This window comes from Cuculus canorus, chromosome 1, assembly GCF_017976375.1.
Source record: "Cuculus canorus isolate bCucCan1 chromosome 1, bCucCan1.pri, whole genome shotgun sequence".
In the NCBI taxonomy this organism is placed as follows: Eukaryota; Metazoa; Chordata; class Aves; order Cuculiformes; family Cuculidae; genus Cuculus; species Cuculus canorus.
This window is the reverse complement of record NC_071401.1, coordinates 114,111,233-114,136,179: the sequence shown is the minus strand read 5'-3', so window position 1 is coordinate 114,136,179 and position 24,947 is coordinate 114,111,233. Positions and strand designations below refer to the sequence as shown.

Sequence of the window (24,947 nt, the reverse complement as noted above, 5' to 3'; positions counted from 1 at the left end):
AATTAAAATAAATTATTCTGTAGTAGAGTATGGACTACAAGCAGAATAATTAATTTGAAATTACTCTATGGATAAATGAATATTAGATTCTTGAACAGGGAAATGGCTTTTTTTAGGAAGTGAGAAGAAAGAAGGGAAGTGTGTTTTTCCTGTGGAAACAATAACTTGGGATTTGGATTATCAGATAGCAGCTGTATTGATGTAGACACAATAGCTGTCTGCCAAAAGCATGCAAGCATCTTAAGGATGAAATTGCAATGCTCCCAGCAGATATTGGCGTCCAATGTGGGAGACATCACTGATGGCTGTGGATCAGGTACCCCAAGTGGAGGGAATTACAGCTCCAGCATTACAGCTCAACACGCTTAGCAAAGCTTTGACGAAAAGTTTTTGTAGGATAGAAAATGCACTTTTATCAAAATTAAAATACTTCCTATAAAATTGTGGATCTCAGAGGGAAAAAATTACTTAGCAAAAATAGGAGTGTTTAGTTTCCACTGTCTGACTTTAGCTGAATAAAATCAGACTATCTCTCTTTGAAATGAAATATCTATACCTAATCAGTCATGTTTTGGGAAGATATTATTCTTCATTTGGCTTGTTAGACAATATCCTTAAACCAAACCATCTCTGATACTTTTACCCTCATTTGAAAGTGAAGAAAGAATGTTTGAGCCAATGGTTCCCTTTACTGAAATCAGAAATTTGAATTCCAAAGAGATTTTTCTTGGTCTCAGTTTAAAACTGGGAATTTTTTAGCCTTTTGCACTTATTAGGAGTAAGCTGTTCTTAAACACCAGAATATTTTTTGAGAGCAGAAACTGATTCTTGACTAGCTTCTCTACGATAAAGTAATATAATACAAATATCTACCTAAGTGCTAAAGAGCCTTCAGGACACTAGTCTTTTAATTATTTAATTTAGGCTGTTACCGTCTAAACTTTAAATAGCATTCCCCTCTCCAGTCGCAGCGTTTCTCCAAGAGCTTATCATGCGGGAAGAAGAAATGGGCAGAGGAGATATAACCAGCCCAACATCACCCAGCACATTGAAGCCTGACTTAGTTTAGACTTCTAGGAAGGAAGAAAATAAAATGGTGCAGCACTGTTAAGCTGTGCAGGCTCAAACCCCACATCCATATTAGTGATCATAGAGAGGCAGATGGCAGGAGCAGGTTTTTGTCACTGTGACTGTATGAGCGCTTTGATATCCTTGGCCCCTCATCTGCCATTTCTTGCTGGTGGATCCACTTGCTCTGCGATGTCTTATAGGACCGATTGATGCGATAGGAACAAAAGAAGGGAAGAAGAAAGGAGGTGGCTGTAAATATTGAACCACCACCCATGGGAGACTCTGCGGGTCAGAGACCTGCCTTCTGAGCTGTTCTGTGAAAAATGATGTTTGGAACAGGTTGAGTTTTACATTATTGTTGTTGTAGGGCACCTGCGTGCAGACCCCATGGTGCTGCTCATGTTGGGTGGAGCTGGTGTTTTGTTCTTTGTGCACATCTTCCTGCTGAAAACAGAGCGAGCAGCAGCTTTAATGGAGAGCAGAGCTTTTCCAGGGCTGAAACTTGGGTGAGCAATGTAAACGTCTGCTAGAGGTGTTGCTGTGGAAGAGGAGTGTGAATAGGGCTTTCTGCAATAGCTTTCTGCAACATGAGGGAACGTACTTTAAAATCACCACTTCTGTGGATACCTCTGATTGATATGCTCATTGTCCTCAGAAACAAGGAAGGTAGGTAGGAAAGTGAGGACACTAGTGTTTGGTTATGCGATAGTTGTCTGGGAGGATACCAGGGTTGGGTGTAAAAACTATGAGATGAAAAGCTTCCAAGTGTGTTTTTGGTGAGGAAATGAAATGTGAGACACAAAGCACAAATGGAAATGAGAAATCCCTGACCACCATACCTTGTTTTAGAAGGAATCAGCAGAGGCCTCTTCCCCAGCAGCAGGGCCACTGGCCTCCAGTAGACTGGAAAATTATTATGGACTGAATGTTAAGCAAAACACAGGGCCTGGGAAAGGGCATGTTCTTCGGTGAGGCTTGAGAGCTATTTCTCTCTGTCTATTCTTGTCTTGCATAAATATTCTAAACTGGCACCAGTCTGTAGCCAGTTGCAGCCAATATTGCATATTTTATATGTACTGACTTTTTGTAAATGTGACTTATAACTGCTTAGGTCTGAAATTTAGGTTTACTTTTAAAATGGAAGGAATGGTTCTATAAGCCTTTATGTAAAAGGAAATGTTTTAGTATACAGTTTTGGGGATTTTTTAACGTGTTTTGGCATTACGAAGTGATGTGAATCAAGCACCAATTCATACATGGTATCTAGAAATGAGCAAGGCTGGATGGACGAGTCCAATAATTGAAACTTAGAAGGTTAAACCAGCAGCACAAAGAGGTTAACACAAGTAAAAAGCAACACGACTTCCCAAGAATGCAGAGCTGTTTGATCAGACCTGCTACTGTGTCTGCCTGTCTTTTTCTGCCTGAAAACTCTTTCCATCTGTTATCTGGTTGATGTGGTAGAGGGAAGAATGTACCAAACATAATTAACATTTGTGAAGTCTTGTAAAAGCCAATGAAAGGATGGAGAAGCCATTGCCAGCCCCTTGAGAGAGCTTAGAGGTAACAGAAACTTTTCATAGGCACCAGAGAACCCATGCAGGGGAGCCCTTATGAAAGCCTCTGCTGCAGGGAAAGCTGCCTTGAGAGGTTGCTATCTCCACCTTGGGTTTCATTATATCCCACTGCTTTAGGAATAACTTCTAGTACAGCTAAGTAATCCCTGTGTAGTAAGAGAGGAGCACTGGCAGTGTGTGAAGAGATGTAGAGATGCCATAAGGCTTTGTAAAACAAACAATTAAAATAATTTAAATAGAAGCAATAAAAAAGCAGATGGCTTGTGTGTGTGTGTAGTCACTCTGTTAATATCCCTGCCTGCCTACCTTTCATCGGCGGCTAGTGGCTCTGTGCACTTGCCACCACCACCTTGTCACCCCACCGGCCATGGCAGAGAGAAACAGTTCCACCTTTGTAGTGGGGGTTGGCTCTAGGAGCTAGGATCTACTGTTTCAGCATATTTGTGGAAAGTCTTTGTAGTGGGATGGTCATACAATGATGTGCTGAGTAGAGCTCTGTTTGTGGAGATCAGAGATGGTAGAGTTTGGCAATGGTGTTGGGGACTGTCCCCTCCATGCAAGCCTGAAGGTAATACGTACCCAAACTGCTGAACAGAGAGCTGAGATTGCTCAGTCATTTGAGTTCTTACCAGAATTGTGGCAGGAGGGGGTGAAACTGTGCCTCTACCAACAAACGTAAAGTCAAGATGCGCAAATCCCAGTCTCAGTAACTCAAGGTATAAAGCAGTTATTACAGAGATCTGACTGGGCTCTCCACTGCTTGCTCACTGCAATTAGAGGCATATATCTCTATATGCCTTTCTGAAAGGTTCTTCTAACACGAGCCCACTAAGTCAAAGAATATTATTAACAGTAATGCCATGGCCCATGTTCTGGAGAAGAGGAGAGATTTAAGGCTACTTCTGCTTTAAAAAATTCCGTAAATGTTTAAAAAATGGAAAAGAAGGGGAAAACTGAACATGCCTTCTACAAGGCTGCATTTCACAGATGCAAATTATAACATATTTCTGCACACTTTTCCTAGTACGGCTTTGGGTTCTAGTCAATGGAGTTGTCCACTGGACCTGCTAAGAAGAGGTATCATTTAGAGGTTCTGCATAACTTAACTCTCAAGTGTCTCACTACAGTTCTCAGTTTCAGAACACACATTTTTTATTTCCATGGGGATTGGCCATGGTTGCTTTCAGGTGGCACATGTGACTGCAGGTTTTCAGTGACAGAGACCAACTCTTTGGGAGGGGTGAAAAAGAACTCCTGCAAGATTGTGGTGGTTTGTGTGGAGCAGACTCACTGTTGAGTGATGATCCTGGTGTTTGTAATTTGTCTTCCTTAATGGCTGGTCTAAGCCTCATCTTTGTGTTCATCAGAAACCTACTCTGAAGTGTCCTGTGGGAGAGTGGGATATGACAGTGCTGGGAATGATGCTCAACAAGAGTGAACTTAAAATATCCCACACCATAGTGGTTGCGTTATGAAATGGCATAAAGCCTGTTCTTTAGCAAGCAGATCTTGCATATTCCTGACGATGGCCAAAATAGGAATATTATGCTGTGGCAGGAAATCCTGCTAACACAGCAGTACAATGTAAAATGGCAGTTTTGCTGCTGACAGTATGCACTGTGGAAAGCTCTGCTCTCTTAAAAGATTCTCGTAAAGACCAAGTTACTGCTTTATGGTTTGTTTCCTATTCTGTGGAAGTGATGTGCTAGCCATATTATTTTATGGAGTAGTGTGTAATGGTGTTAAATTTTTGGCTTTAGCAAAATGGTAAGATTTATGAAGCACTAAAGTTTATACGTAAAGGAAAAAATTGCAGAGACTTGCAGTTAAACAGTTTTAAATCTTTGAAACTGATGGTAATGTTCTAAAAGCTTTCATTAGGACAGGTGGCTCTCCTTATTTCCAGCTTTAAATGCCTTTGAAGGCAAAGATAATTGTTTTTCACACAACTCTATGACCATGCTTACTTTTGTCTTCAAGGTGAAAGATCCACTGACCAGTGTTAATGATAAATGGTGCTATTAGAGTCAAGAAATAGTTTCTGCAATGCCATGCTTGACTGTGGAAGAGAACAGTGTGAGTGTGAGCAGTAAAACAGATTTTTGCTGCAAAAGGCTTTAATTTAGCTGTTTCGGAAATCCAGATATCAATTTTTTCTGAGACTCAGGTGACAGAATTTTGTGACAAAAAATAATTTTATATCTAGGCCTCTTAGATCTCTGGGGATTATATTCCTCTTGGAAAGTAATAGGAAATAAAACCAAGCATGTGCAGGCAATGTTGATTGTTGACACTGTCAGCTGATACTCTATCAAAATAAGAAGCACTGTATTTTTGGCACTGTTCCTTTCCTATTCTTATGTTCTTTTTGGATTCTGCCTTTGTTGAAACTGGTTGGACCTTAAGCCTTTATACTTATGGGTGAAATTCTTCTTTCAGCCTGCCTTCTGCAGGGCACAGCAAGAAAAAACATGTTTTTGTGCCATCCAACACAAACACCACACATTTCCCGACCTTTTGTGTGCAAAGCAGAGTGGGATCTAGCATGCAAGAGAGCAGTGGCTGCCTGCGAGGCCGGCTTACTCCTCCTGAGCACTGCAGACATGTCCTTGGTTTGCAGTTAGTGTGGACTCTGCTCTCAGGCAAAATCCCTTGAAATGGGAAAAGAGAAGTTTTTGTCTGATGCAGCAGCAAATCAAACCTCTCCGGTCCTCTGGAAGAACACATCTGAGCCTGCTCTTTAAGGGGGTGGTGGAAATAGCTGAGAAATGCCTAACCTGGTTTCCTTCAGAACAGGTTCTGGGACAGATAGTAGAAGATCAGGTTTTGGAAGAGAGGACAAAAAGTGGCTGCATCTTCAGAGGGGAAACATGGGACACTTGTCATTCTCCTTCTTCTGCTTGGTAAATCCACACTTGCTGAAGATGTTTTAACCTGCCCATTTTCTGGCAGTACTCTGTGAGGGAAGCCTTTTGGCCATCCCATTTCAATGTTAGACTAGTTCACGTCAGTCTTTAAAAGATGATAAAGTCAGTATGAATGTGTTTTTGATTAATCAGTACTTCTAACTAAACACTGGTATTGTCTCGCTTGATAGGTCTAGGGAAATACAATATAATAAAAGTGAATCAGTAAAGTGCTTTTCAAGTACTTGTCAGTAGCTCATCATTTAAATGAAAGAATGTATCAGAGTCAGTTGGCATTTTCCCTGATGACTTGGATGACAGAACAGTGATTAACAATTAAATATATTTGATAATGGAAAATTCTGCGTAGGGGGTGGAGCTCTGGCATCTTAGGTAACAAGCTTCTGATTCAGAATAACTGAGAGGAACCGGAAAGTTATTCAAAAACAGATCAGAGTTCAGGGAAGACAAATGTGAATTTCTGCATTGTAACAAGCAATAATTGGTCAGTTGGTTACAAGGTGGGAAACAAAGGGATAGGTTGCAGGTTTGCAGAAAAAGATCAAAGAGTGATAGTGACTGAAACGATATGTTGTCAGTAAAAGTCAGTTATTTCACAAGCTTAGATGGAGGGGACAGAACATACAAAGGGATCCTACTCCGTGTGGAGATAATAGCAGCAGTTCCCCGGCAAGACTAACTGGAGAGGCTTGAAAGGAATAAGAAGGAAGACCGGGGCTCTACGCTGTGAAGAGGAAGATACAGGGCTGTGTAACTTAGGGAAGACAAGGCTGAAAGAAATGAAACTTTTCAAATAAATGAATTGTTTACAAAGACAAAAGCAATAATCTGTTCTCCGGTCCACGTTGGCCAGAACAGCCATTAAGATGATTTTGCTGAGAGTAACAGTGTTGAGATAGGCAACTTGCAGAATCCCTATTCAAACCATGTAGATTATGTCTGCACAGTGCAGCTGAGTCTCCTTGGGGACATGGCTATGTGCTGTGAACTCATGAGGTCCTACTCAGTCCTGTGCTTTGGCTATTAAATGGTGCTGGGGGGGAACCCTTAACCTGTCATGATACAACTATTTGGGGCAGTGCTTTCTTCTGTCTTTCTTCAGCCCTATACTTTCTGAACTCTGACTTCTCCTCTTTGCTTGTTGACATAAATTATGCAGCAAGTTCTTTCAGGCGGGGACTGTGTTTACCTGCCTATTTATCTGGCATCAGTTGGGCTCCAGTTTTGACTGGAGCTTCAAGCATAAACAATAACCATTGTCAGAGTAGATTATTCAGAGCAGAGCAGTCTGAAGTCATTTGGTTATGAAAGGCTTCCCAGAGCATGAGTACTTGCTGTGACCCAGCAATGTCGGCATGAGAATCGATTAAATGGTAGGATTTATGTGGCAAATTTGCAGTGCTGCCTTGTGCAAAGAGCACACGGTGTCATGGAGATGGAGCCTATTGTGTGAGATGCATGTGCAGCCTTCCTAAAGGGAGCACAAACTCTAGCCATGGGAAAGGGGGCCGAAAGATCCAGTTTGCCAGGAAAAGGGGCAATGAAGCTGGAGAGAGAGTCTTCCGGATTTCTGAAGTGAGATGAAATGAACAATAATTGCTGGGGAGGGGCTGAGATACAGGAGCCAAAGACACAGGGTATGAAGCCAAGTGAGTCCCTCTGTAAACTTTCTCTGAAGGGATGGCATCTCTGTTGCTCGGGTGCTGATTAGATGAAGTGCTGAAGAATACACAGCTATTCGAAATGGGCCAAAAGCCCTTTTCCTCTTCCACTTCTCTGCTCTGCTACTGCTCGCCTTTGATGAACGTTCCTGCCAAATCTTCTTTCTGGGTTGGTGGGGAGAAACTGGGCATGACTATTCATATCATCTGCCTTGTTTCAGACAGCTTTGCTGTTACTGCTGCAGCCTGCCAGCAGCTGAACGTACAGCATCTCTTGAATTCAGTGGGTTTGTTTTGCATCAAAATTGTGGGAATTGTTGAGAAGGTGCCCAGCTGTTTTACATGGTGGGTCTCTCAGAGCTGTTAAGGACAACTACCTGGGCAGACACACACTGTGGGGGCACTATGCAAAAAATTCTTAAACCAAAATTTTGGATTTCCCTAAAAGTAGTTTTAAAATGCTTAAAAAAAAAAAAAAAAAAAAAAAAGAAAGCCACTATTCCAGTGCATTTACCTAGCACAGCAAGGAGATTTCTTAGCAAGTCATTATTAGTATGTGAAATTGCAACATGTTCAACATGTACAAAGTATGCTCAGCTCAGAGCAACGAAACTGTCATCTTGATTTCTGCTCTGGACAAGTTTCAAAAATACGATTCTAGATAAACAAAGCAGCAAGAGACGATTTCTGTGAACAACATCCACATCTCCAGCCATGGCAAATACCTCATTATGGAAGCTGTAGCAAAGGAACCACTAGCAGAGCTATGAATTTGTGTGATAGTTTCATATGCAGTGAGACACAGTTTCTTTCCTAATCCATATGGTGATCAGTTTAAACCATGAAGTGTGAAATGTGATTACCCTTGTCCAGTGCTTGAATTAAAAGGCTGTAAGGAAAGGCTCATTCCTCTGACTTGGTTTAGGGAGGGGAAAACAAGCACAAAGACCTAGAGCTGCTTCTGCATGTCTCTGCAAGGCAGTGCAAAAAGAGTCCTCTCCCATTTATTCACTGAGATTTAAGTATGATGAAATACAAGTGTTAAAATTCCCTAAAGACAATTTAGTACAGATATTTGGCATGGACAACAGCTGTTGTGGAGGACAAATTTATGACATGTTAGTCTTTTCCCATAATCTGGAAATCAATTCTTGGGCAAAACAAGACACTTGGAAATGAATGCTTAGCTACTGTCAGGCTTTACATAGATCATAACCATTTATGCTATAGATTTGGTATAATCTTTGCTTTACCTGAACATCTGTTAGGTGACACAAAAGTCAGAGTGCAACTATCTGTGAATCAACCTGCACTGCAGGTTGGTTCCTCCTCTCTTTCAGTAACCTCATCCATTTTGAGTGGATCTGCTAGTTATATTAGAGAAGTTGATGGAAGCCTTTATTTCATTTTTCAACAGCTGACAAGATACTGTGTTTGCTTTGGCACAGTTGTGGTGCTGCTGTATCTGAGCAGGAGCAGTGATGTGGAAAGACTACCATTTCTGTCTGCTATAGAACAGAATTGATGATGCCATACAGTATGGCTTTGAACTGACAAATAGGTGTCAGTTTTGCCACCAGAAAACATTTTACACCATGTCTAAACGAAACAGATACAGGTATGTCTACGTAAGTACAGGAAATACTACTGATGGTGAGCTTCAGTTTGCAATGCACTGACTTGGAGACCCTTCCCCTACAGGTCTCTAGAGCTCATAAACAGAGAACGCGGTGTGCTTTGTGGTTATCTAACACTGGTACTTTCCACACTATGAGGCTGGGAAATACATTTTGGGGTTGGATAACCTTTTTTTTTAAGTTTGTGCTGCCATTTGAGCCGTTAGCTTCATAGAAAAGCCACAGTGTTCATGAAACTATATACGTCAGGCTAGAAGGTGTAAATGAGAACAGCTGAAAACTAGCGGTGGTTGTCATTGAGATACAAAGAGAAATTTTCTTTTGCTTCTTCACTTGATTTTTTTTTAGACTGAATTTCCATGATTATCTAACCAGTTATGGTAGCTTTCTAGAGTCAGAAGAGTTGCTGCCCTGCTCTGGAAACAGTTGTGTGAAATTTTTTCATTGTAACAGTGTGGTTTAATCTTAGTCCACTGGCATCCTACAATTGCCTTTAGAGAGACAAATCCCATAAATGCCAACATTCATAGCTCTGTTTGCTGTAATTGACTACTTGCAAGTACTTGACTGTGCCTGCAGTTGCTTGGGCTTGGACATGTTATAATATTCATGAGATATTGATGGTCCATATCAAAAGGAAAAAACGCATTTTGCCAGCCTAGCTTGGAAGATAGACTAAAAGAAATCTGCACAGTATGAAAAAAATCTCAGCTTTAGTTTGATGGGCTGCTAATATGTGGTTGGTCATTCTGAGGACAGAATGGTGTTCTCTACTACGTACAAAATGTTACACGACAAATATATTAGAGTAGTAAATACTAATAGACTTTACTCTTAGCCTTTCTCAGGGACTTTCCACTGGCCTTTGAAAACAAACTTATTTTTCTTTTTGATATTCACACAAGCTATTGTGTAGACTGTTGGCAGGCTACCTACAAAGAGATTCCATTCTGGTTGTATATCACTCTTTTCTATTACGTTATTGATGTATTTATATCTTTTCAGGCTGTACACTGGGATGTTCCAGGGCTCTTTTTTCTGTCGCTATGTCCTTGGGGATATTCTGGAAGGATGCTGGAGAGCTGCTGTCACACTAGGCAAGCCTCATCACTGAGCTCAGGGATTTTTACTCATGAACGAAGGCCTCCAACCTTCTTTCTTGACCCAATCCTATGGCTTTGCTCAAATAGAAGAGGCAGTGGAGGAAATAGTGTGACTTCAGGATAGAAACCAGGAGAGGTGAAAAAAATCCCTGAGTTGGGCCCACTGTGGATTCAGCTGGGGTTCTAGGGTGCCTTTAGTGAACCCTTCTATTCAGCAGCAACAGCTTTTATTCATTCATGCCCTGTCCTAGGTTTGAACTGCCAGCATGTAACTGCAAGGCTGTGGAATCCACACCAGATAGGCAGTATTTAAAAGGTCTAATATGTATTATAAAATAAGCAAGTACAGATAGGAATGAAACAGCTTGAGCTATGAATCATGTCTGACTCACATTAAAGGTTACAAGTCCAATGCTTCTTTCATCTGTATCAGTTGCTGCTCTGCTCTTGGTGCTAATACATGCAAAAACAGGTGTTAGTACAAGAAAGCTTTTAATATGAAGCATTCATTTTATCTTGTTTCAGACTAGGTATTCCAAGTGTGTCATCTCTTGTATTTAACAGTTGTCAAAACAGTTGAATATGGCAGAGGGGGGTTATTTCTCATCAGCAAACTTTTCAGCCTGCCTGACTTCAGATAATAAACCCTTTCATAGCCTAAAAGGTTTTTCTCTGCAGAAACCAGTTATTAACTTGTGCCTTCATCGAAGTTTTAATAATACACTGCATTCAGGAGATATCTGGGTTTGGATGGGAGAGAAATGAGAAGAAATGCAGCAATTTCTATTGACATATTGGGCAATATGTCTGGATGATGGGGATGTGATAGAATTAATTATGCAGAGCTGCAGTGACAGCTAAAAAATGTAGCTTACAAATATGGATGTATCTTTTGACTGTTGCTAGTGCTGGGCACCACAAATAATAGTGAAGACAAAGTTGGCCCTTCTTGGTCAGTTTATTTTCAAATTAACTCTAATTTCCTCCAGATGTTTTTGGTATTAGTCATTTTTGTATGGTATATAGAGTTTTCTTAATATTTTATGGATTTTTTGCCATTCTTAGTCTGGGCTCGATTTGGTAATCCTGGTGATACTATTTTTATTCCTCCACTACATGCCTGAAGCAGGCTGGAGAGAACATTATGGAAGGAAAGGAAATGCCCTTGGGCATTCTAACTTTCATAAACTTGTTAATAGTGATCAATGTTTTAGGAATCACAAACACTTTTGTGAATAATAATTTGATATTCTCCAAATATTTGCAAGCAATTATTATTCCAGTCTGGTAAATGAAAACCAACCAAACTACAGGTTTAGGGATTTTTCAGGCTGTGCTTTCTTTTTAGCTCTGTTTGCATGTTACTGTACTTGGTGAAATTGCTCCTAGCCACAGGGGTTTGCATTTGTCATAGGGTATCATTTTCCATAGGAAGTTAAAAGCCTTTGGGTTCATGAGGCAGAGAGCTCTTTTATAGCATTGCTGTACACAACTCCACTCTCATGGTGTCTTCCATAAGAAGGCCATGCTCACAACTGCTTCATGTGCTTCTTTTTTTTTTTTTTTTTTTTTTTTTTGTTACTATTACATAAACTCAGTGCGAGAAATGCGTTTTTTGGCATTGACAGTCACTCTTATGGTCTTCATGTCAACTGGCTGGTGTACAAAGCACAGAAAGCTCCTTGCCAGTGCCTCCAGACAACTTTCATGCCTAGTATCAACAAGCACCACCTTCCCACATAAGTTCTTTATCTTCCTACTGGAACTCCCTCTGCCCTCCACCATCTCCTAACTGTTCACTGCTGAGACCAGATCTTCACTTTAAAAGCATGGTTCCCCAAATTAGTTTACATCAATATTGTCACTGCTAACAGCAGCAGCAGGGAGCAGCTCTGGGCTTTGCACATCAGCAGAAGGAGATGTTTTTTAGTTCGGGCAGTGTTTCAACAACATGTAAACTATGTGGGAAACCCTATTCAGGTTCTGGAGCACTGGTCATCTGTGGCTGGTTGTAGAGATCTGAGGAGATGTCACAGACCTACCCCTCGAGCCTCAGCTGTGAGCTCTCACTCTTGATGCCAGAGCTCAAAATACTCTGCTTTTCTTGAATCCTTGAAAAAAAAAAAAAGAAAGAAGTGACATCTGTCTTGCACATCCCTTCTTGGCATGCAAGTAGCGGACCTAATGACTGACTACCAAAGGATACTTTAAGAGTGGAACAGGCAACAGAGAAGCACAGGCTCAAAACTTGGTAAGAATTTGAACTGTGTAGCTTCTTGGGATGTTTGTTTCATTGGTTTTTAAAATTTAGGGTTAATTATTTGAAACACAAATTGTTTGATTAGGCAATTAACAGCAAAAACTTTGCTCTTCCCCACCGCAACACAACAATATTCAGCTCAATGTATTGCTCATTTGCTCCTTAAAGTTCTGTTTTACCACTTAAAAGGTCAGAACTTATTGAGTAATCCTTTTTCATGTACGAAAAACTGCTCTGATCGCATAGTTATTGTTTTCAGTAGTACTGCAATGAATACATCTCACTCATTTTTCCTTTTGGGCCTACGTGTAGAGGAGTCACCAGTACCAGATACTTCTTAATTACCTCTACTTGTTCAGAGAAGGCAATTAAGCATGTGATTCCTCATCTGCAAACCGATGCTTTGTCTTAGTGGATCATTTTGCAAACAAATCGCTCCATTGAGCACAGTGATCCATGCTGAACACTGCCACAGTCTCATGCCAAATACTGCTGCAGCTACAGGTGGTAAATAAGGCACAGGGGGGGAAAAGTAATCTTTCATCCCTCTCAGAGCCACTGGTATCCAGGAGTAATTATATCACTGTCTCAATCTTTCGAACGTCATCAGTTTTGATAATTACACGTGTGCCCATCTCTAATAAGCAGTAGAACTTATTTAAACCAGAGTATGTCTTTTTGGCAAGCCATACCTCCTGCTTGGAAAAAATTATGTGTGTTTGCAGACTCATTTGGCATAGATGTGTGTTTATTTTATTTTTTTTTAGGTAGCATTTGAAAATTGTTTTCTGAGATGATTTGCTGTGTGAGTTTGAACAGCCCTGCAGACTGGCACGGGGAGCAAATAGACTGGAAGGAGGATATTTATCATTCTTCATTAATAAATCAAAATCTAAAGAAACGAGTGAAGATGGACTCTAGTATGGCTGAATTCAGTCTGGTTGTGCAAGGCATTGCCTGTTCAGACCGTCTAGCTTGAGTTTCTCTGGTACCTATCAAAAGCTGAGATTCCCAGTGTGCGGGAGCAGGACCTCTGCCCAGTGCCTTCCAGCCTCTAGGGATGGCTCCTTCTAATCTGTTAAAAATTACATATTTTAGTCATTATTAAAGAGTCAGTCAGTAAAGTAATCTTTTCAATTTTATAAGGACTTAAGATATAACTGTATGAAGCCTGCAGCAGATAAAGGGTTTGAATCAATAGGAATATTACTTATGCTATTTCTGCTGACAGATTATTTTTGCACATGACAGTTCTTAAACTTATACAAGATCTGTTTTCAACTTTAAATCTCATTCTTTATTTTAGCTAACTTTAAACACTGACACTTCTAACATTTATTTTCTTCATCCAAATTCTGTCACTCCACGTTCTTTCTTACCTTCTGTGCACCTCCAGAAGATAGTTCTGATTTTTTTTCAACATGTGTGACCATATTACTTTGACTCCTGGTTGATGTCAGTGAACATGGGTAGGTCTGCTATACTGAGGGAATAAAAAGGGAGGCAGCTGAGTGTCCCCTGCCACCTTGGCTTACCAGGCAGGGATGTCCTAGGGGCCTGAAACTGGAAGAAGACACTTCAGGCATGCACACATCCATGTCCATGCCTGGCTTCTCTGCAGTCGTGCAGGTTCTCTGGCTTTTTGAAGGATGTGGGCATGCAAGAGAGATCTGCAGTGGTGGGAAGGTAGAATAGGAACATATCTTCATAAATGAGCTGGATGTTGGGATCAAGAGCACCCTGATGGAGTCTGCAGATGCCACCAAGTTGAGTTGGGGAGGTTAACACTCCAGAGGGAAGAGCTAACCTCCAAAGGTTTATTGGTGTCACTGTTTGCTTATACATCTGTGATGTGAAAGATTAAGACGGTGCATGAGGAGACTGGTCTTGTAACGTAACCTCCTACAGTAGCTCTTGAAGTTAGATGCTGCAACTATCCCATCCTTCCCCTGGCAATGACAATAGCTGTTTAAAATCTACCTTGAGTATTGTAACCTAAATCTGCACGTGTATCATGGGTGACAATTGCATACCTGCTGAAGGCACAGGCTGATATTGTGTGGCATGAGTTTCTAAAGTGACTACTGGAGTTGTGTTCCTAGTTTTAAGACACCATGTGGGACCTGGGCTTTCAGAGGGGAAGTTCTCAATGTGGTCTGAAAATCAAAGACTTGTGAGCTTGAGCTGCTCTGCATGTGCAGAATCAGAGAGATCCAAACTCACAGTTACTTTAAAAAACAGACTGGAATATTTCAAAATGAGTTCTTCACCTTTTGAATTTCTAGGAATAATTCTGACATCACCACTGACGTAGAAATTGTCAGTCTCTCACTTTTGCTACAGTCACTGTGGGTACCGTAGCAATGAGGGTGTTATAATACTTCCAACTCATATAATTTAAAGAAAATCTCAGCCTTTTTTAAAAGACTTGTTGGCTTTGGCTGAATTCAGAGAAAATTATAGCCTTTGGTTGTATTTCATTTGGGTATAAATATCAGAAGTTTGGTTAAATGGTGGCTTATTCCAATCTTTTTCTGCAAGCCTAGATTGTTTCTTACATATCTCAAATAAAAAAACTAAGTGAAATGTAGCAAGACTTTAAAATATTAGCTTTCCAGATTTGACATTTGAGCATAAGATGTTCAAACGAAAGGCTCTGAACATCTACCAAGATGTCAAAGACATTTGGGATGAATTAAATTAAATTTTGTTAATTGTCACACACTAAATATAAAAAGAAAATATTTTGTGCAAAAAATGGAAAATTATTCTCTTTTCCATTACACTGATGATAAAGTCTAAGTTCCCTACTCGGATTAATACAGATCCGTGACAATTCTTCTGAAATTGATACCTAACCTGTTATTTACATTGCTGCTCAGGTAAGTGAACTGAACATTGCTCAGGCACTTTCTGCAACTTTGATGAAAGACTGCAGTTGTCTTGGACAAATCACTTCAGATTAAGCTTTTCAAAGGACTAAATTAGTCTTAAAATATATATTTACTGATTTATCATTTTAAATCAAAAGAAAGTACAGACGAGTCTGGAAAATAAAGCCATACTTTCATTGATGCTGTTTGCATCCTGCTAAAATATTTTCTGAAACTTAACAGAAAGTGGAAACTTATGTCCAAAAATACCAAAAAACTTTTACTGGAGAGGCATGGATAGATGCAATATTTTAACAATATTACACATGCTGATTAAGAGAAGAATTTTCTTTGTGATCAAATTTCACGAAGCAGGAGTGCAGAGCATGTGCTGTGGTCAAATTATTAAATACAGTGTATAATACAAATGACAAATAGCAGGGAAAAGCTATTTTATATGGTATTTGTTGTATTTTAAACAAGGAAAATATATCAGTCATGATTAATACAAGAGAGAGAATAAAATAAAGAATTGGAGGGGGGAGAAAACCCACAAGATTAGAGTTTTAAATATTGGCCTAAGTTAATGCTAAAGGAATATTAAGTACTATAAATGTAAATCCTGTCTCCTAAATTTCCTCCCCCAATCAAAGGGACAGATTTGACATTAAAGCCTTATCTTGCAAGGCAGATTTTTTAGAGCTTTTCTCACTAGGACCCTAGTTGTATTCCTTTAACAACATAGCTATGTGTCTACCTCTGCATGGAGGCTTTAAGAGCAGAAAATGCATCACAGACTACTTTAACTTCTGAAGAATTAATCTAATTGTGCAGAAGAAATGGATAGTACTGACTAAAGAAAAAGATAGGCAAATGGTTTTATTGGCTGGCGAAGCTCATTGTACCTTCACTTCAAAGTCACAGTACTTCTGTGATTTTGTGTTTTAGCCTCTTCTTGTGGCACTGTGTCTGGGAACATGCAAAGTGGAGAACCTCTGCGAGCCTGGTTTGCTATAAGCATTTCCGCCTTTGGCAGAGACTCTTCTGCTTGCTTTTTTTTTAGCAGCAAAAATAATGGGGCATTTGTTAAACCTGGGATCTGAAAGCATAAAGCTGATAGGACTTGTACTGGTCACTGGCTGCTGTTGAACCCTGAGAAGCTAAAATTGTACTTCACTACTTACTCAAAATTGTAAATATGCACACTCTATATTTTTCTACAATTATGACAAAAAAGAAGTGGTATTAGGAAAAAATATAACTTAGTCTTCCCCATTAATGTCCAGGTAACTACTTCCAGCAAGATGAGCCTGATATCTTGTAGGATGAACTCCAAGACATTGATCGCTTTAATTTTGGTATAATTTTACCTGGGGGCAATGTATATTATGTATTGATAATGTGGTGATAATGTGGTGATTTCAGCTTTCAGAGAGGGGAGTGCGCATTTACTGACACATTCATCTTGCATTGCGAATAGATGGCTGGCTTTTCTGAATGACTGAGGTGATGGCGCTACTCAGGACGCATTGAGCAAAGGATGTTCGGGTTTTTTTTTCATTATTATTACCACACTGCTACTGTGTTACTCTTGAATTTGATTAAAAGTGTTAAACAAAAATATCTGTGGAATACGTCATGCGGGAAAGGAAGTCAAATAACTTGACAAATCAATGGCTGGCATAGTCTTAAGACTGACAGTCTATGGTTTCTGGGGCCCTGAAACTCATCTTTGGAAGGAACAAGTCAGGTTTTTCAATGAAGCTGTGCTGGTTTTCCTGGGTCCTACAGGTTTGAGCGCTGCTGGGAATGTTTCTTGTCTTGGTGCTGTTTGGGTGTCTGTTACTTGTGATTAGGTTTCCAGACCACTTTGGCACCATTCATGTTTTGGAGAAACCTGAGAATATAAACCAAATAACTCATCTGGTTTTTTTTTCACTTGAAATGTTTTTACAGAAACCAAACAAGCCTGCTATTCTCTTGTAGCTGTGGAATAAGCTAGACTTCTCTGAGGGACAAAATAGGATAGCATGAGAAATGGCATATTTTAGTATTTGCTTGTTTTACACTAGATAAAGATGACAAATACTACTCGTTTTAATTTAGACACCTTCTTCAGTTATAGCCACCCTTGTTTCAGTACGGATTTCACCTTTACATAGCAATTTACTGCATGAAATGAATTCCTTTAAAATACACAGTTTGTGTTAAGCTTGCACAGAATTTACAGTTTCAAGTAGATTTTCCTGTCTTAACAGTTTTTAATCTTCATCGTCCAAGATTCTTTGGCCTGGGCAGTCTACGTCTTTCTTCTTTATATTCAGTCCAGTTTTCATTCCATATACCTCGCTGCCTCACATAGACACTAAAACACATACTATTCTTATTTACCTTGGGCTGCAATTTCTGTATCTCTGTTAGTTTCTTTTCCCCCACCCTCAATCAGGAAACAAAACCCAGGGTGTGCTTTTAAAGACAGGAAAGCAGCTTTAAATATAGTGATAGCAAAGCTATGAGATCTATTTTTTTTCTGTTTAAAAAAAATCGCAAGCATGATTTTCTTGAAGGCTTTCTGAATTTGTAGCTTCATTAAATGTTTATTTTAGAGTTCCATTCTGAGTCTAGAAGTGAAGCTCGTTCTAACAACATAAGCAAGACTTCCTTTTCTTATCTCCTTGCCTTCCTGGGGCCCTACAAATAGCATTTTCCTTGTAGAATAAATAACTTCACTAAAATAGATGTATAAACTCGCTGTAAAACTCAGATTGTTTATAGCGGAAAGCCCACTGTTATTTTACAGCTGGTCTCTGTAGTTTATGCTGAACCTCACCAAAGATTGTTAGCTTCTCTTTGCTTTGCACATTAGTTCCTTTGAATGAGAAATCAACCTTGTTCCTGACCTTTCATAGTGCTATTTTCTACAAGCGATAGGTACAGGAAAGCTCAATAAAAACAGATGTGGCTTTGTTACGGCTTGCAAACTATTCAGCATATGCACTTTCCTAACTGGAAGGTGCACCAGAGGCAGAAGTCAAAGTTGGATGCAGCTCAGTGAGCCATCACGGGGAGCAGAGAAAGATGATGATCAACGTGAAGGTCTGACAGGCTGCCCCCAAGGTGGTTCCCAGGAAGGTGGTGAGTCTTCCCAGCATGCCACTACTCCTTCCCTGCTCTTGGACAGCAAAGGAAACAATTAAAATCAGGGTAAGCCAGAAGTTGGAATCGCGTCTGATGAGAGACATGTATGGCACCTGTCCATGGTGTCACACCCATGAGGCGTACATGTCCCTAGGCTGTGCCTCATGCAGTGAAGGTCATTAGTCACGTGCTTGGTAATGGAGTCCACAGAGAGCATCAGTAGCTCAGTACCAGATTTCCTTTGTGGCCTATTACCTAACTAATTTGAGACAGGTAACTTAAGTCCGTACAACGATGCTTGTGTTGCATGGTCCCATTTTGCTACAAGAGCATGAAGAATTGTTCAGCCAAACAGAGCTGGTCTCACAAAGACTCCTCACGTGAACAGAGCTGGGGCAATACAAACCAAGCAAAAGCTCCATGTAATTATCATTATTCCTACTCTACTAAGCTATGTTGCTTTGCTTTTTTAGTTTTGAGGTAGAGGAAGATAGATGAGAGAGACAAGATTTAATGAAACAATCTGTATAGAGCCTTTTGTGGGTGAGTTCAGGACAGAGCTAACATCTTCATTTCATAATAAACTGTAATTTCCAAGCTATAGGTCATGGTCATAAAAAGTTAATGACCCTGGAGGTGATGTTATGCACCTAGAAGCATGAATAAGAAATGTATTTACAAAGCAAAAAAATTGGGAAGCAGCCCTCTTATTTTTTTTGACAGAGGTACTTTTAGGTTTTGACCACAAGAAAGTGAAGTGTAGAGACAGATGGAAAATTATACCGCTGTTCCAGTTCAGGTGGTGTTGTCAGAATATGCAAGACCTAACAAGAGTAGAGCAGTTTTGCCCTTTAATTTGAACAGACGCAAGTTGGAGTCACAAGTAGATTTGCATCATAACTCTGGTTCAACCCCGAGTCATGGGATTATTCCCTTCTGCTGTATTCATTTTTGATGAACCACTTTCCTCCTTTTTTTTTGCGAGGATGGGTTAGACAAATGCTATTTCCTCAATGAAATACTTCTCCCTTGTTGAAACTTGAATGGGATATTTTCCAGCGTGCGAGATCAGAAACCACCCTTCACACAATAGCTGTGCCAGAAATGGCTTACCAGGAAAGCAGATTGCCTAGGGATGGGTAACATTAATAAAATGGGCAAAGGGTCTCTTTAAGGAATATTTATATTTTGATGTTTCCTGTCTTGTGACATTAATTTATTTTTTTCTGCATTGAATCAAGTTGGATGTCACACATTTCTTTGATCCAAGTTGTTAAAATTTCCAGCTCTTGCTCAAGCAGACTGTCATTCCTGCTTTTCATTAAGGTTGTTTTATTATTTCATGTCATATAAAAAAAATGGTTATTCAGATCACGGCTTTCCTGGTTGTGAACAGCAGATGGATTCGTATCTACCTGACAGCTAAAGCAAGTCCAGGACCAGGTAGTGACTTTGTGGATTTTTACAGGAACCCATGTGCTCAGATGCCTACAAGGCAAAATGGGTGGGAGTGCAGCACCTACCTCACCCCAGCTGAGCAGCAGGCCTGGGCATTGGCAAAGGGTGAGTCATCTGTGCAGTTTCAAATTGCAGCTACTACAGCAACGTAGGAAAGCATTAAATTGGAGCTTAAAAATGAGGGCAAGGGACAAAATCAGTGCGCAAAGAAACTAGTAGATAGCTGAAGGAAGCAAAGAGGTTTTTGAGACCTGCAAGATTTTCGTGTAACTCCAACCCTTTACTGAAGAAAAGTATTTGTCCTAGGATGAAAACAAAGATACAGTTACATGTATAGTCAAGCTAGGCTTGACTGTGATTGCTAATGTAAATGGAGAAAGGGTTTTTTTTCAAGGCAATGCATTTAAACCAGAATTAAAATGTCTGAAGCAAAAAGACCATCCTTGCCTAGCACTGATTTTCCCTCTACAATTTAGTGATGTTTAAATCTGTTTTGCTTTCTTCCCTAGAAATTTGATCCTCCCCAAAGTACACTATGTAGCTATAGGAGCAAAACTTCTCTGCTCTTGGAAAAATATGCATGCCTTTGTGCTTAGATTTCCTTGCTTTTGCTTCTGAGCTGAGCTCCTGACAATTGAAAATATTGAAAGAAGGAAAACTAAACCCTAATGAATGTGAAAGGCATTTGTACAAAAACACAGGCCTTCTTCCCTGTCTTAATTGAAATACCTTAAAAGGTTTGCACACGCTATAAAAATAAACACAACTACGTGTTGCTCCTGTGCACCAGTTTTGAACCTCTTTGTTTCTATTTTCATCTTCTCCTTTCTTACCCTAACGAAGATCCATAAGTAAGATTTATATCTGTGCCCAAGCTCAGCAGCTAAGTTGTCACATCTCCTCCGTATCGTTTTTCCTGTGATCTTTCAGGTCCTTCTTCTTTACTTGGAATAAAATTGAGTCCTCTGTTAGTGGCCAGAAGCCTGCAGTGGGAGGGGTATGCCACAGCTGTAGATGCAATGGGCGAAGTGCTATCTGTCTACTGGAATGGAGATAGAGTACCTTTAAAGTCACTTTCATATAATAGCAACTTAGTTTAAGAGCAGAAAAAGTGCTGATCTACTTTGTGACTTCTCAAAACCTTTTTTTGTCATGTAAAGTCAATTGGCTGTAAGCTGTGGACCCAGCTTGGCTTTAAAGTGTGCCTGGCTCTTCATTCACAAACTAAATGCTCTAGAGAGCTGCCAAATTGGGGAGATTATTCTGTCTCATTTTCTGGCAAGCTGCGGCTGCGTGTATCACCTCATTTATATGCTAATTGAGGCCAAGCCTCCAAACAGACTCCATACAATATCTAGTGTGACTTGGCTCTGCCTGTATGGTTATTCTGCCTTCCAGCAGCCTCAGCGTGTGTGCTGTGAGACTTGAGAGTGTTCAGTACGTCTTCATCAATGAAGCCCTACGCCCTGACCCCAGCTTTCAGAAAGTAACAACTAAATTTGAGGAGCACAGGTCACTCGCACAAAGAATTACTACGTTGCTGTGAAGGTGAGTTCGTGCCATTTCTTGACTGGGACTGTCTACATTTCAGCTCTGAGGAGATGCTGACATTTATTAGACCAGCTGACCTAATAAGAGGTTGCAGAGGGCACAGCTAATTATGGGGACAATGTGTTGACAAGCAGCCTAGGTAGAACAGCCGGTTTTGTTACCTCTGCTCCTCTGCCAGCTCGTGCATGACTGAATGGCAGAAGCTCACTCTCAACTGCCTATTTTTAAAGTGTAGTAAGGATCCACGCTGTCAACCATTCCTTAAGGAACGCTATATTGTTATAGAGAAAGCAGGTACAAATATATGCATTCAGGGCTTCATCTGATTGTTCAAGATGTTATGAATTTCAAAAGCCAAGAATGAACTAGTCAGTAAATGGGACACTTGCCTCACGCTGGATTTTACGGAACATTTCACTGAAGGGTTCTGAACTTAGGCTGGGAAATGCACATGCAACACGCATACAAACACTTTGAACCTTTTTGGAGGGAAATATTAGTACCTCATGCTTTAAAGCAGAGATCTGACATTGGCTGAAACACATATTTTACCACTAACATCAAATATTAGAGGTCTGTACCAAGTTCTGAAGTTTCTATGTGATGCAATTTTCATACTTCTTTAAACTTTCTTTTAGAAATGTATCAAGGTGTGGTTTAAGAATTTTGTTAAAAGATAACTGAGCACCTGAAAGTTAGAAAATTCTCAGCTGGCAGCCACGCCCACAAATTCTTTGTAGATCTGCACTGCAGCTCAAGCCATTACAGACAACAGCAACTCAGGCATGGCATCACTGAGTTGCAACATGCACAATTTATAAATATATCTAGTCCTGCTCCAGGTGCCTAAAAGGGGCTTCATAGCCTACTGGAGAGAATAAATAGCCAAGAAAAGGCTGTTAACAAGAACAGAAATGTATCAACATTTCCTGTGCTTGCCCAGGCTGAGTGCGTGCTCACAGCTTTGTAATAAGGGATTATTTGAAATGAAGTTATATGCCTTGGGCTCAGGCACCTGCATTATCTCTTTATACACAGGAGATTTGCTGTTCTCTTCAGAGTTATGGCAGTGCCCATCTCTCATCTGGAAAGCAAGGGGTATCGTTTCAGCATGAGCTTCCTCCCCAGCTCAAATTTACACCTCATGTGCAGGATAATTGGCTTATCCAGTGGAATTGGCACAGACACTCTCCCCGCCTCACCTGTTTATGTGGAGTCATAATCTGGCCAGGAAACGAAGGAAGACTCATCAAAGCCACAGGGGAAAAAAAGCAAGAGAGAGCATGACTGTTTTGCCTAACGATGTGACAATTTCCTAGGATGGAGCAGTTATGGGTTCTGGTACTTCCCAGAAGTACTTCAGTGATTTTGCAATCTGCTTATCACTCATCACACGAAATTTCCACGGGATTTTCAAAACCTGCCCATGTATTCAGTTTTCTTTGTTCCTGTGAACAGCTTGTGTCTGTTCTCAGCAGCATGTTGCCTCCGGGTTACGACCTGTTAGTTGACAAAAATAGGTGCCAGGTGAGGTTCCTGCCAGGGCATGACGGCCAGGCTGAAGAATACCACCATGCTTGTGCAAGGAAGCGACTCATTTTATTTCCATGACACTGTGTTCCTTTGTGTGCTCTGTGGAGCAGGTCTTGGCAAGTGGTGTTCATGCAAGTCTTTCTGTTTTAAATGGAAAAGCTCCAAAACTGATAAATTTCCTGTGTCAAATGGGTCAGAGAAAGGACATCCCTCCTCTAGACCAGGATGGTGTTGTTAGGTAAACAGGGATTGTTACTTGGCCTGGGAACTGACCCAATCTAAATGTGAGCATGTCCTAAAGGAGATGATTGCAAAGGGCAGGATCGCGATGAGGGATCAACCCTGCTACAAGGGCAAATGGCCCAGGGAGGAGAGCTTGCTGCTATGCTCAGAGCACCATCCTAAGCTTTGTGAAGCTCTGCAAAGGGCAGTGGTCCTTGCTCCATCACCTGTCGGCCTCTGCCCAGGCAGCAAAGGTAGTAAAAAAGCTGAACAAGCTGGGAAGCGCCAAGTTGGCACGAGTCAGTTCCTAGGAGACTCATATCTGAAGCAACTCCAAAAGTCTGGAAAAAACCTACGAACAGTGGTAGCCTAAAGGTTTCTGCCTGCACACTTTTGCTATCAGTGCTGCAGTTCTTTACTGCTGGAGTACAATGTTTGCTCCTTAGCAGAGCTGAAGGTTTGAAATTTGTTTAATCCATGCTGGAGTGAAAGGAGAATGGTCTGAAATGTTACTCCATTTTTTACACATGCATTTTTCTAGTTAACTTAGTTATCTTAATATCTGCTTTTGGATGTTAATGGGATGTTCTGATTTGTGAACATCTGTTTTGCGGTATCAGACACTGACCTGACTCAGGATGCATCCCACTTTAAAGTGATAGTTCTACCTAACATGGAGCAGAGGTTTTAACTCCAGACCTCTTCAGATGAAGAGAGCAGGAACTTGAACATGGCTGTTACACTGCCAAGAGCCCTCCAGAATATGAAAACAGCTTCTACTTTTTGCCAAGAATGCCAGCTTTGAGGGAAAATTAAAAATTCCTTTTTTTTCCCCCCCAGTGCATTCTGGCTATGCTGTCTCTCACCACATTGAGGCTTTCTGACAATACAGGTTAATTTTGAAATGTGTGGAGCTGCGTTTCACAATGTTATGAATATAGAGTAAGGGAAAATCCAGCTCTTGCAGCAAAGACAACAGCCCTCTGGCAGTTTTAGTTAGAAAAGGGAATCAGCTGCGAAGAGGAGAGTGATTTAAAGGACATGGGGAAGCGTGGAAGAGTCTGTTTTTCTGTAGTACTCAGTACATTTAAATACAGGGTTTCTTTACTGTGGAAAGACAGAAGAAGGTGTACTGCAACTCCACAATTTTTATGGGAGACATCTGCGTGTCTGAGAAAACTTGTTGTCAGTGGTTAGTGTCCTGTGTAGTAGTTCTGAGGAACACAAATGCAATGGCTTGCCTGGGTACTAAAAATGCACTTCTTGTGATGCTGGCAGTTCCATGAAGTCTTGCTGAAGGTAGTGGGCGTAACAGTCACCCTTCATTTCAACTGCAAAGTGCAATTAAGCTTTATGGAATAAATAGCTAAAACAATAGGAGCCACCACCCCAAAACCAAGGGTATGTACAAAGCTGTTTAAGAATGTGTTATGTAGGTGGAGGGTTTGATAACAGGCTGATTTAACATGCAGGTGGCTGAATATTGTTCATGTGGAAGAGAAACCAGAAAGACATCATAGCAGCATGCAGAGAAGGCATCAAGAAAGTCCCAGCAAAATTAGTACTTGCTGCCTGGCTGAATAAAAGCTAAGTTTTCAGAAGTCAGGCACCTGGAGCTCCAAGCAAGAGTGGTGTTACCTGCTCTGAAGTTCTCACTGATGTATGAGAACTTGCGTTTGTGGAGTTGCTCTAAAATCAGAAGGCTTTGTATCAGAAAAAGGCAGTACTAAGTTCTAACATCTGTCCATCTGGCAGAGAAAAATAATGCAGAGGTATTGACCAGCTCAGAATGTGGTAACGGTCCAACGGATCTCCTCATTATTGTAGTGGCAAAGAAATAAGTATCTCTGCTTCTGTCTGTCATTAAGCACATAAATGGGAATGTAACTTCAGATTTCAGTGTGGAAAATATAAATGATTATAAATTAGAACAAAA

General features: G+C 40.5%; 1 protein-coding gene across 1 annotated transcript in view; it reads left to right on the top strand.

Annotated features, from left to right (window-relative positions):
* Nucleotides 1-21,115: 21,115 nt before the first annotated feature.
* The window catches only part of PHLDB2 (pleckstrin homology like domain family B member 2), an 86,578-nt gene continuing 82,746 nt past the window's right edge, over nucleotides 21,116-24,947 (top strand). Inside the window, exon 1 of the mRNA XM_054066622.1 lies at nucleotides 21,116-21,253. The gene's annotated coding sequence lies outside the window, so the exon portion shown is untranslated. The remainder of the gene's footprint in view (nucleotides 21,254-24,947) is intronic.